At 42.3% G+C, this 13,745-nt stretch overlaps 2 long non-coding RNA genes across 2 annotated transcripts; both read right to left on the reverse strand.

Moving 5' to 3' along the window:
• Positions 1–4,394: 4,394 nt before the first annotated feature.
• Positions 4,395–4,846, reverse strand: LOC116270737. The gene is made up of 2 exons (XR_004178908.1): positions 4,767–4,846; positions 4,395–4,512 (listed from the first exon to the last, which is right to left on the reverse strand). It is a non-coding gene; the product is annotated as an uncharacterized LOC116270737 (long non-coding RNA).
• A 1,359-nt stretch (positions 4,847–6,205) lies between these two features.
• Positions 6,206–7,651, reverse strand: LOC116270738. The gene is made up of 3 exons (XR_004178909.1): positions 7,565–7,651; positions 7,411–7,475; positions 6,206–6,325 (listed from the first exon to the last, which is right to left on the reverse strand). It is a non-coding gene; the product is annotated as an uncharacterized LOC116270738 (long non-coding RNA).
• Between the last annotated feature and the right edge of the window lie 6,094 nt (positions 7,652–13,745).

Genomic DNA, 13,745 nt, shown 5'->3' on the forward strand with positions numbered 1-13,745 from the left:
ATCCCTCCCTCCCCCAAACTCACAGCCTCCTCATCACTCTCTGCCTCAGACTCCAGACTAATCTCATTTTGTCTTTTATCCCTGTTTGTATCAGAGGCTGCAAGAAGCTCAGGTCACCCTCCCCTTAAGGCCCTGAACACTCCTTTTCTTTCTTTCTTTTTTTTTTTTTTTTTTTTCTTTTTTTGGAGACAGAGTCTCGCTCTGTTGCCCAGGCTGGAGTGCAGTGGCTTGATCTCAGCTCACTGCAAGCTCCACCTCCCGGGTTCACGCCATTCTCCTGCCTCAGCCTCCCAAGTAGCTGGGACTACAGGTGCCTGCCACCACGCCTGGCTAATTTTTTTGTATTTTTAGTAGAGACGGGGTTTCACCGTGTTAGCCAGGATGGTTTTGATCTCCTGACCTCGTGATCTGCCCACCTCAGCCTCCCAAAGTGCTGGGATTACAGGCGTGAGCCACCACACCCAGCCCTGAACACTCCTTTTCTGACCCCATCTGCTGAAACCTTTTCTCTGAGCTCTCGGGAGACCCAGGGCAGCCTCTCCCTGGCACATTCTCTCCCTTGCTGTTTGGACAGAAACCTAGTCCTCCCTGAGATCTGCTTCCCCACCCTGGGTGTCCTGCTGTGCAGGGCTGCTTTCCTCGCTCTCTGTCCCTGAAACCCTCACTGGAGTCGGACAGGTCCTGACAGACCATCTCCTGCACCCATTCTGAGGAGCCCTCTGGTTCCAAATCCCTGCACAGGCTCTGTGACCCTGGCCTTCTCCCTTTTCTGGCACCACTCCACCAGATTGCTCTTGCGGGGCACAACGTGGTCTCTGTGTGGCTGAACCAACCGCCAGTCATCAGGCCTCATCTTTCTTCAGCCATGAGCATTTCCCCTCAGTGGACCCTCACCACTTCCCCCACTGGAAACATTTCCAGGAAACGAGGCATTTCTTTGCAATCTTGGTTATTGCGCTCCGTAAAAGACTGATAAACATCACGGTGCATTTAAGCCTTTAGGGAAGTGGAAGGACACCAGGGGCTGCTGCGTATGTACCTCTCTGCCGTACCAAGTAAGACTGGCAAAGGAAACTGGACCACCAAGCCACATCCCATCACTGGAGACCTCCCTGGGCCAGCACTCATCTTGGGCCTCTCTGTCCTCTCCATGTGCTACTGGGGTGCTGATCAGGTAATTAGCGATGCTGTCACTGAACTGACTGCCCATGGGAACTGGTGGTCCTTGGTGCATTCCAGGCCTGCCACAGTCTGTGCATCCACAGGCAACTCTCTGCCGTCAGGTTTCCCTTCCATTTTTACTTATTGCCTAAATAACCTAATAAGAAATCCTGTATTTAAAAGCGGTTTCTCCCACAATCCCACATAGAACACAGGAACTATTTTCCTTTCTTTTTTCTATCATTGTCTAAAAACAATTTTTTTTTTTTTTTTTACAAAGTAAGACCCAGTTTGGTTGACTATATCTAATTTTTAACCTATTAAATGGGAAAGTTTTTAAAAAGTCTTAAAACATCAAGTGTTGGCTGGGATGGTTAGGAAACATATGTTCCCATACATTGCTGAGAATGTAAGTTACCATAGTCAGTTTGGAGAATAATTTGTGGTGTCTCAACAAAGCTGGGCTTATTCCAAGGATGCAAGATTGAATTAGTGTTTAAAACCAAGGCAGTATAATTCAACATCAACAGAGAAAAGGAGAAATACAATGTAATCCTCTCAGTAGAGGTAGAAAAAGATACTTGATACAGTTAAAAAACCATTGGTGATAAACAATCTTAGCAAACCAAGACTAGAAGGAAACTTTGTTACTCTGACAAAGGGTAGCTACAAAAAACTGACATTAAATATTTAGTGCTGAAATACTCAGAGCTCTCCCACTAAGACTGGGGATGGGGGAAGAAGGCCTGATGCCTCCACTTCAACTCAAAGCTGCTCTGAAGATCCTGACCAGTGTAACAAGGCAAGAAAAAGAAACAAAGTTGAAAGTTGGGAAAGGAAGAAAACAATAGGTCCTTTCTTGACCTGGTACTGCTCACCAGCGTGTGTTCACTTTGTGATATTTCATCTATCTTTGCACTGTGATTTGTGCACTTTTCAGTAAAACACTTATTACAAATACAAAGTGAAAAAGGATGTAATTGATCTCATTCATTGACATGGATATCTATGATCCGGTACCAGTGGTTACAAAAAAAAAAAAAAAAAAGCTGTAACATGTTATGATTCTATTAAATCCATACATATTATACATTTTAAAAAGTTTATATATGGGAAGAATATCTTTGGAAGGATATACACAAAAATGTTTAATATTAGTTGTCTCTGGGGAGTGGAAGTGAGAAACCGAAGGTGACCACTACTTCTTTGGGCCCCCTTTTGTTTACTGAAAATTAAAACTAAAAGTTCTGTGTGCATGGGTTCCCACAGTGACTTATTTGAAGAACGACATTCACTTTGGTGTGTAAGATGTGGTATATTTCTAAAAGAAAAAACTATTTCCTTACTTTATAAGAGTTTACTTATCAAAAAGAACTAACCTGAATACCCAAATTTAAAATTAAATTTCTAAGTAAAGAATATACACTTATTTAGAGGTATAATTGCTAATATTAAATAGTATATTCCACCAGCTCCTGAAGTTTATTTTATTTGGATGCCATTATCAAGAATTAAGATGGACTTGGCCAGTCTTTTTTAAATGTTAATATTTATCACTAGTGCACAACTAAACACAATGGCTTACTGTGTTTTATACTTGATCGTTGGGACACTCATATTAGTCATTGCTTCCCAGTGCATTTTAAAATGGTCCATTTCCGGGGGGGCTGTGCCTGAGATGTATTTTATGTCCCAGCAACACAGCACTGAGCATGGCATGCCAATGCTTACCGAATGGTACAACCGAAGACTGGGTGATTCTGTTTATCTGTTCTTACTCCGAGAGGCTCAACAACACGCTCTATGGAAGCATAATCCTTCAGTTGCACTCGTATATCCTTTCAGTAATTTTTCACTCCCTCAGCCAAGAGCTTCTCCATCTGGGTTTCTGCAAGACCAATTTCGAACCCATGGAGCAATGATTGGTAACACCAACCCCACTAAGCTCACACCCCCAGCTACGGAAGCAAACTTCATCTTATGGCGAGTCTACTTCACCACTACCGGCAGTGTAGCATGTTAGGTTATAAGTTGGTCTTCGGTGTCAGAGAGATCCAGCTCTTGGTGTGTCTTGTGAATAATTTACTTAACTGAGACTCACATTCTTCATCTGTGTAATGAATATAAGCGAACTAATTATGCCTCAAAGCAATTGTGATGCTTCAAGGAGGCAACATGGAGAAGTGCCCATATAGTATCCAATTCTCCATTTATATCAATTATCCTTTTGATTCTTATAACTTAAGCAGCTGCTTATTAAGTACAGTCATATGTGGCATATGTGACATTTTTTGGTCAATGACAGACTGCATATATGACGGTGGTCCCATAAGATTATAAGAAAGCTGAAAATGTCCTTTTGCCTAGTAATTTCATGGCTGTAGTAATATCAGCACAGTACATTACTTATGTGTCTGTGGTGAGGCTGGTGTAAACAAACCTACTGCGCTGCATCATTAGATTAAAACAGATTTTTTGGTTAAAATTTTAAAGTAAAATGCTATACAAATGAAAGACTAGCCACAGTGATGGAATTTTTAGAGAGAGATAAAACTAAGAGTCCACAAGGATTTGGAGAAATGTCTGCTCATATATGCTACTACATGAGCATGAATTGGCATGGTGAGTTTGAAAAACATTTGGCATTATTCATGACAATAAAAGATATGTTCCCTTCTAATAATCTACTTCAAAGAAATGAGTGTCAGTAGTATTCCAAAACCATTGAAAAAAATACTCAAAGCACCATTACTTGTCATAGCCACAATTGTTAAAAAAAAGAAATTATTTTTCTTTTTTCCTGCCTCAGGTTTATTTGTACAAATAGCACATGGTGACCCCAGTCCCATTGCAGATGGCAGCCCGAGGGTGGGGTCGCACCAGTCCTTCTGTCCCCAGGCACTTTTGAGAGCCCGAGCTGGAACTGAAGCTGGAGCTGCAGCCTGGGTCTTGGTTTGATCCTTGGCCTTGGCCTTTGGCCAGCACAGCCTGAGCCCCTTAGCAATGCGGGCATGAGCACACTTCCCAAGCTTGGGATGGGCAATGTAGGCAAGTCAGTCGAGCTTACGGCTGACACCCTTTGGGGTCTTGGACTTAACCTCCTTGGGCTTTACAAAGGCCTCGATAGCCTCGGCACATGCACTCATGGCTTTGGGATTGTTGGTCTGCACCTTCTTTAGGTCCTTCTTCATGTGCTTCTTGGCAAAGCGCATGTCCCTCAGGACCTTGGCGTACACCCCCTTAAGAGATTCATATCTTTTGATCAGGGTTTCTTGATACCATTTCTGGGCCATTTTCAGGACTGGTTGTGGGTGGTGTGATCTGCACCTTAAGCTGTGCCACCTGAAGCGCCTAGAATCGGAAGGAGGAAAGAATTATGTCCATCAACAGTAGAGTGGTTACATTATAATATTTGACTACAGTGGAATACTATGCAACAAGGAAATGAAAGAACTATAGTTACACTTAAGAACCTGAATGAATTTCAAAATCATGACATGAGCAAAACAGCCAGACACAAAGAAATACATATTAACTTATTCTATGCATAATAGCCCAGATCTCTGCAGAAGCCTAAACAATTCATTAGCAATCAGAGTAGTGACCTTAAGAAAGAAGTAGACTTAACGGTGTCAGAGAAATTTCAGGGAGGAACCAGGTCTGTCTTCAGGGAACATGTCTTCACAGGGGAGCTCTATCTCACCCTCTCTGATGTTTTCTTCTGGACCTTGATGTTGATTGAGGGTCTCTAATAAAGAAGGTGCTGGGCCGGGCGTGGTGGCTCAAGCCTGTAATCCCAGCACTTTGGGAGGCCGAGACGGGCGGATCACGAGGTCAGGAGATCGAGACCATCCTGGCTAACACGGTGAAACCCCGTCTCTACTAAAAAAATACAAAAAACTAGCCGGGCGAGGTGGCAGGTGCCTGTAGTCCCAGCTACTCAGGAGGCTGAGGCAGGAGAATGGCGTAAACCCGGGAGGCGGAGCTTGCAGTGAGCTGAGATCTGGCCACTGCACTCCAGGCGGGCGACAGAGCAAGACTCCGTCTCAAAAAAAAAAAAAAAAAAAAAAAAAAAAAAAAGAAGGTGCTGGAGATGCCTAGGTAGTCAGAGGGGGTCTCATGAGGAAAAGCAAATGATAGGCAGCATCAAACTCAGAGTTCTGGGTCTAATGAAGTGCCCCAGACTGGATAGAGGGTGCCGTACCCACTTAGTTTTATATCTCATTATGTAAAATGAGGATCCTCCAAAGATCAAAGTCCTCAAAGTTCAGAGGGCGATTACCAACTTCCGCTTGGCATGCAGCAGAAGAACTTTTTCTCTTAAGTTCAAGTAAATGCCTGTGAGAGAGCCGTGTCCCACAGAGTCCTTTCATTACAGATGACATTCAGTGCCCAGCCCTACATCCCCTTGTGCATAACCCCAAGGAGTGCTGATTAATCCAAACCAAAGGTCTGGATGTTTCACTGGGCAGAGGAGAGCAGGCGTACTGCAAAGTACCCTTATGAACACAGCACCCTTTTAGCCCCTAGAGACAGTTCTTACCATTGTGCCAAGAAACTTTGAAAAGAACAAACCAGACCTTACACATATTTTCATTTTGTTTCTGATTTCATATCCCCTCCCTTAGCCCCTCAAGCAGCAGGGATATCCTGAAGGCCCTTGGGAACCCTTTCCCATCAGATGCTACCTGGAATCATTCCCTACCTGGAGGGTCGTCCTCTTTGCCGAGGCTCCCCAGAAACAAGTCTTTAGAAACAAAAACATCAGTACAAGTGATTAGAAAGAGTGACTCACCCACTCCTCCTCCTGCAGCTGAAGCCATGCTGCCTCACACATGATCCCCTGGTCTTTGCTGTGCGTTGACAAATCTTCCTACAGCCTCTCTGGCCAGAGTCCTATACCAGCAAAATCACTTTCTCTCGCGAGACCCCCAATCCTCCTTCCCAGCAGGATCCCAGAATCAGATTTCTATACACTCAAGCAACACGTTTGTTCCTCATGAAGTAACTTCATGGTACTTACTGCATTTGCTGCATGCGTTGTGAGGAGCAGATTCTGCTGTGTACTTCCCACAGATCTGTTATTCCCTTGATAATGTTAGAAAACCAGAAGCGGTAGGGTGGTTGAGCCATAGGTCAGCATCCTCCAAAACTGTGAGGATGCCTATGGAAAAATAAGATCTTTGTTCACAGAATTTACCTTTAATGCTGATTTAATAGGCAAACACACAATGCTTAACCCAAGGAGGAAAACGTGTTGAAGAAAATGCCTCCGCATTACAGCCAATAATGGATGCTGTCCTTTAAAAACCTCCCAGTGTATCATGTATTAGTTGGGAAGACACTCCCACTGAATTTTACTCCCACAAAGAGAATTGTATATGTTGTACATAATGTGCATTGTCAGATTTTCATATCAAAATTAATTGAGAAGAAAAGAAATCAGGAAAGCAAAATATCTTTAAACCTGCACATCCTGTACATGTATCTCTGAACTTAAAGTAGAAATTAAATTTTAAAATAAATTGCCAGAGTAGGCGAATCTACAAAAACATAAAGTAGATGAGTGGCTGCATAGGGCCAGGGGTATGGGGGTTGGGGAAAAGAAAGAACTGACTACTAATGGCTATTGGGTTTCTTTGAAGGGGGAATGAAAACATTCTAAAATTAGATTGTAATAATGATTACACAATCCTGTAAATATTGTAAAAACACTAAATCACCCTTATTAAATAGGTGAATTGTTTTGCATGTCAACTATGTCTCAAGAAAGCTGTTTTTAAAAAAAATATACTTATGGTGGGTTGGGCGCGGTGGCTCACGCCTGTAATCCCAGCATTTTGGGAGGCTGAAGTGAATGGATCACCTGAGGTCAGGAGGTCGAGATGGAATATTTAGCAAGTCCATGTTGGCTGGCAAATACAACATTATTTTTCAAGAAGAAAGGGTTGCTACTGAGAAATATGCTCACTACCAGTTTGTAAGTGATGCTCTCATTTTTCACTACCATCATCCAACTGGCCTCAATTGGTCATAAACTCCAGTGACTGGTTGCTAGGGTCCATGATCCATTAAGACCTGATGGACGACGGCAGTCAAGTGTGATATTCCCTTGATATTCCCCGGAACAAAAAAATTGTATTTGTCTTCTATAATGTACATGGTCAGATTTTTATATCTTCATTTCATTAATAAGACAAGAGGACCCAGAAAAAACATTTCTCTTCCAGACAAAGAAATGCATCTTACCATGTCGGATGACATCTTGTCCTCCAGACCACCAAATGGACCCTCATCAAGATCTTCTACAAAATCTAGGAGAACAGAGAGTGACAGTCAGTGCATTGGTGCTGCTGAGGAATCCCACTGGGAGCCTTGGGGGATGCAAAAAAATGCATCTTACAATGTCTGATGTCATCTTCTCCAGACTTTTAACTGAACCCTGCTCCAGGTCTTCATCAGAACCTAGGAGAACATAGAGTGACAGTCAGTGCATTGGTGCTGCTGAGGAATCCCACAAGGAACCTTGGGGGCTGTGGGTCAGGGCTGGAGTATATGGAGGGGGGAGGTTGACAAGCATGGACTGAGATGCTGCTGGACCATTTTCCTTGGTGCTGAAGGCAGGCAAAAGAGAGGGGAAGAAAGAAATGAAAGAGTCTTGGCTTTCTACCTAGGGCAACCTCATCAATGTGAAATAGTCACCTTAAGAACAGTTTAATACAGAAAGCCATTGTACTATAGAAACAGGAAGTAGTAGATTCATGGCTGCCTAGACCCAGGGGTGTGGGAGTTGGGAAAAACGAGGAGTGACTACTGGTGGGGCTTCTTTGAGGGGGAATAAAGAGGTTCTAAGATGAGATTGTAGCAATGGTTGCAAAACCCTGTAAATATAGTAAAAACGCTGAATCACTTACTTTAAATGGGTGAATTGTCTTGCATGTCAACTACTAAATAAAGCTGTTTTTTAAAAAAATGCGTATGTTGGTGGTCCTGGGCTGTAGATGTTTCCTGCAATAAGAAAAAAAAAAAAGAAACACCATGAGGATCAGATGATGCTCGGTTCTGTTGGCAAAGGCCTTTTATTCACTTGGTGAAATAAAAAACCAGAGGTCACACACTGATCAAGTCACTGGCCCCCAAAATAAAGCATAGATGATGCTTGTGAAAAATGCATTGGGTTTTTTCGGAATATTTAGCAAGTGTCCATGTTGGCTGGCAAATACAAAATTATTTTTCAAGGAGAGAGGGTTGCTACTGAGACACATACTCACTACCAGACAGTTTGTAAGTGGTGCCGTCCTTTGACTGCCATCGTAAATCAGGCCTCCATTGGTCATAACCTCCTGTGACCAGTCGCTAGAGTCCATGACCAACTGAGGCCTGATTCATGATGGCAGTCAAACATGATATTCACTTGATAGTCTAGAATCCCCAGGAAAAAAAAAATTCTCTTCCAGAGAAAGAACATGTTAACAAGTTCTGATATATTCTCCACACTGCCATGTGTAGACTCCTACAGATCTTCAACAGGACCTAGGAGAACATAGAGTGACGGTCAGTGCATTGGTGCTGCTGAGGAATCCCACAAGGAGCCTTTGGGGATGTGCACCGGGGCTAGAGTGTTTGAAGGTGGGCGGTTGACAAGCATGGGCTGAGATGCTGCTGGACCATTCTCCTTGGTGTCGAAGGCAGGCAAAGGAGAGGGGCAGAAAGAATTGAAAGAGCCTTGGCTTTCTAGCTAGGGCAACCTCATCAATGTGAAATAGTCACTTTAAGAACAGTTTAATACAGAAAGCACTGTAGGACTTGGCATCTCATCACACCTCCTCCCCATTTGAAGGTCCAGTCAAATCCCCAATTTTATGAAATGTTACAAGATCATTTAACTTCTGTGGGTCTACATATCCTGCCACTACATTTATCATCTACCCTGTTGGATTTTTCAAATTGTAGTAAAGCATACATATTTATCATTTTAATTATTGTTGGGCTGTGAGAATTATTCAATGATTACATTCAGGATGCTATGTGTGTTAGAGAAAATCTTCATTCCCATAATCTAAGCTTCACCTTGGGCAATGAGAGAAAAACAGCAGTGTAACATGAGGCGATTCAGAAAATAATGATTACTGCACAGAATCACGGTGGAATGAAAACAGAAATCAGAAAATCAGCAAGCCAAAGAAGTCAGTTGCTTTGAAAAGATCAGTAACATTGATAAACCTCTACCTTGGCTACCCACAAAGGAAAGAAAGAAGTCATACTAATAATATTAGTTTAAGAGGGCAGGAATTGAAAACTAGTAAAATAATAAAGGGGAATAATTCTGAACACATCGGCAGCTCCCAAAGTCCTTCCTCAGGAGAAAAATGAATCCATCAGAGCCAGGCCTCATTTTATTTAGAAATGGAATCAGTGCATCTCTTTCAAAAACTAAAACACTATATTCAGATGATTTCACTGGTAAATTCTACTAAAATTCTTAAAGAAAAATGTAATCTTACCATACAAGCAAGTAATCCTTGATCTGTGTTTATAGATTTACATTTTAAAATTATGTTTGAAACAAGGCGGAGAGGAACCACAATGACATATTCATAAATTGACCGGCTGGCAAATGTCTAAACATTTGAGATGTCCTTTACTATCAAAAGTGAACCAAGCCTGGGCAGAATGGTGAAATCCCGTCTCTACACAATAATAATAATAATAATAATAATTAACTTGCTATGATGGCATGTATTGCTTATATTTTCCCTACTTGGGAGGCTGAGTGGAAGGATCACCTGAACCTGGGGAGGTCAAGATCGCAGTGAGCTGTGATCGCACCAGTGCACTCCTGGGTGACAAATGAGACCTTTTCACACACAAAAAAGAACTGAACTCTAAGTTGTCAATGTTACTTTACTTGTGTAGTTGTATCACCGCCTATTGATTTAATGCATAAATTGGCACAAGTGAAATAAATGAAGAACATGACACAGCAGTTACTGAGTTTCTCTAATGTGGGGCACTGAATGAATAAAGTGGAATTATTTGCTTAAGTGAATTTAGTGATTTAATTTCCACACTACTTTTATTTTCTACAGGCCAGATTTTGTTCCGTCTCCATATTTTTGTTGCCTAGCACTTGGGATGGGTGGCCAAACTTGCAAGGTAGAGCAGACTTCTTATAGATTCTTGAAATGTATTATAATAAAGACAGTGCTTGACATGTTGCTGGCAGAGGACAGCAGAGAAATTAGTAAAAACTTATTCCCAGATGAAACTTTTGATCCCAGTTTTTACCGTCTTGCTCAACTCTACCTGAATTAGATTTGGGTTCTCAGGAGGGATTTTGCAAGGTTCATTGCACTTAAAATGGACTGTTTGTGCAGGCAGATACCTTTAATTAGATGGACAACAAAGAAAAGCAGCAGATCCAAGTCACCAAGAATGGCCTGGGTTCAAATCCTATTTGGCATCTGCACATATCAGGGAAAGTGAAATGAACCCCTCTGTGCCTCAGTTCCCTATTCTGAGATGTGGGAATGTTAGTAGATCTATGCTATAGACCTACTAAGATCTATTGGGCTAAAAACAATGAGACACAGATAAAGTCTTAAGAAGACTCATGCTTTGTAAATGCCCAGAAGTGTTCAATCATTCAATGTCCGGAAGAATAGTCCAGATACTTGGTAGTGAAATTGCCAGGATACAGAAGGAGGGGCGTGTGTGGCGGCTCCCCGAGGAGGTGGAAAGTATTCACTGTTTCCATGGGCATGATGCTTTCCAGCTCCTGAAAGAGATCTGTCATTTCCTTGTTCCCCAAATTATCCCCGAGGGATGGGCAGAGCAGGGGATACAACCCGTATTTTCCAAGTCAATGAATTAAACCTTAAGACGTTTTGAGTGACTTGCCCAGAGTTACCACAGTGAGGCAAAAATGTAGTTGGTTCCTTGGGGACAGAGGGATCCTCAACTTGCCCTCAGTCCTCGGTCATGCGCTTGGACTGGGCGAGCTCTTCTCCTGGCTTTTTCAAATCCTGCTGCCCCAATATTTCTTTGGGATGGTTGATGCCCTGGAGAGGTGGCAGGTGGCTTACTGCATTTACTCACCTGCTCTATTATCCCTGTGTTGTCACTTTGATTAGCTTTATGACCCATCAGACAAACACATAAATTCTCTTAGTTGCGATGCACAGTCTGAGATTTTACCTAAATCCACTCGTTCCACCCATCAGGTGATTCCCATCTGCTGACCTGGAGGTGGCCTGCCATGTAAGAGGACACGGCATGCCGTGACTGCTGCGTGCCCCGGTCTGTGCGCTCCGCATGCCCTTCTGCTTTTTCCCCGAAAGCTCTGAGCAGAGTCCAAGTCTGGCTTCCAGCAATCCTGTACTTCCCTCTCGGTTCTCAGACTTGCTGAACTGTTCTGGTTTTGTCATCGTGGTGGAGCTGTGACATTTGACATATCATATTATATTGTTATCCATTGATAGATTTAACAGCATATAACTTCATTTTTCAGACTTTTAGGAACATTTCTGGGCTAGGTGTGCTGGCTCATGGCTGTAATCCTGACATTTTTGGAGGCTAAGGCAGGAGGATTGCTTGAGGTCAGAAGTTTGAGACCAGCCTGGGCAACATCGTGAGGCCTCTTCTCTACAAAACATATTTTAAAAATTAGCCAGGTGTGGTGGTGAGCTCTGGTATACCTAGCTCCGTGGAAGACTGATGTGGGAGGATCGTTTGAGCCAAGGAGTTTGAGGCTGCGGTGAGCTATGATTGTGCTACTGCACTCTAGCCTGGGTGACAAAGCAAGACCCTGTCTCTTAAAAATAAAAAGCATTACTGAGTTACAAGTATCTCCATCTTATTTCTCATTATCTAATGTTACTGTTTTAATCCTGAGGCTTAACTCCTTTAATAAACTAAAGGAAAGATTTTTTTAAAAAGGTAGTATCCAAAGCAGCCCATATGTACCTTTTAATAAATTCTAGTTTTATATGCCCTATGTCTAGAATTTACATCCTTGATCTGACTCTTATTTTTTCAAACTTCAAAAAACTCAATTTATACTTAGAACCAGACTTCTCATGTGACACAAGTAAAATTCCCATATAACACCTAACTTAAAACATTGAGAGGATCAAATAATATGTAAGAGCCGTCTATATACTACATAATGTACAATCAATTACAAAGCAAAACTTTCTCAAATTAACTCAAAGGTCAAAAGTAAACAGTTAACATCCTTTAGAAAACCACAACAAAATAATATTTTGAGAAAATACACACTTTGGCTACCCACTGAAGTTAAGGAGAGAAAACAGTCCCATCATCAAGAATTCCCCAGCGTTGTTTTTTGTTTGTTTTAATAATCACACATTATTCCCCCTGCTTTCTTTTGTGTATATTACTGCGTGTTCTCCCTTTTTCCTTTTCTGTATAACCTATCTTGGGAATCAGTCGGTAGCAGTAAAAAGACATCTTACCCTTGTTTACAGCTCCGTAGTTCTCCTTTAGGCGGAAGAACCAGTTAATTTTACTAGGCCCTTACTAGACATTTCAGTTATTTCCCATATTGAGCTACGGAAAACAATGCGACAAGGACTTTCTGCATAGGTTGTTTCCTATTTATGGAGTATACCTTCAGGATAAAACGCCTCCAAGTAGCGTTTCCAGTTTAACTGTATCTGCAAGGTTGTGAGATTGTGCCAAATTCCCCTTCGTGGAGTCGAGCCATTTTGCATTTTCACCAGCACTATATGAATGCAACTTCCCTTACAGCCAAACCAAAGAATGTATTGCTGTGTTTTTGGAATTTCCCTCAATAGCAGAGACACTGCAGTATAGTTGACATTTGCCTTTCTCTTATGTGTGAAGATGTGTTTAAGGATCATCTGCATTTCTTTTCCTGTGACTCGTCTACTTACCACTTTATTATCTTTTCGATTCACTTGAATCTAAAGATTCTCAAGTCAGCCTATTTCAGGTCATTATTGTTTGTCTCTTCACTGTTGACTCTCACCTGAACTACCCAACCAGCCTCCTAGCTGGTCTCCCTGCTTCCACCCTTGCCTGCATTACAGTGTATTCTCACAGAGCCGCTGGTCTTTTTCTTGGAGAATTAACTGTGATCCCCAGGCTAGAATCCTCCAGTGGTTTCCCATCTCAACTAAAGTCCATACTCTTTGTCAGTGCTCACTGTGTGCACACGGCCTTAACCCATCACATTCATTTCACTCTGCTGCAGCCACCCTTGTGTCTTTCTGTTCTTTGCCCAAAACAAGTTTGTTCCCATTTCAGGAATTCCATGGAAGATATTCCTCTCTGGAAGCCCCTCCCATCATCCTCACAAGACTCCCCCTCACATTTTTGCTTATTTTTAAAAACAAATAAGATGGGCTCTCTCTCTGTCTGTGAAGGTGGGGATCTTCACAGTCATTGCAAAAGAAAGGGACGTGAGTAAGCCCAAGAGAGGCATGCTGTAAAAATAGCCATGAGAACAAGTCAGAGAGCTCCTCCTCCTCCACTGTTTCAGCTACTGACTGAAGGTTGCTGGTTTTGGCTGGATGCTTTCTTGTACCTACAAAGCCTTC

This window comes from Papio anubis, chromosome 16 (assembly GCF_008728515.1).
Source record: "Papio anubis isolate 15944 chromosome 16, Panubis1.0, whole genome shotgun sequence".
Taxonomy (NCBI): domain Eukaryota; kingdom Metazoa; phylum Chordata; class Mammalia; order Primates; family Cercopithecidae; genus Papio; species Papio anubis.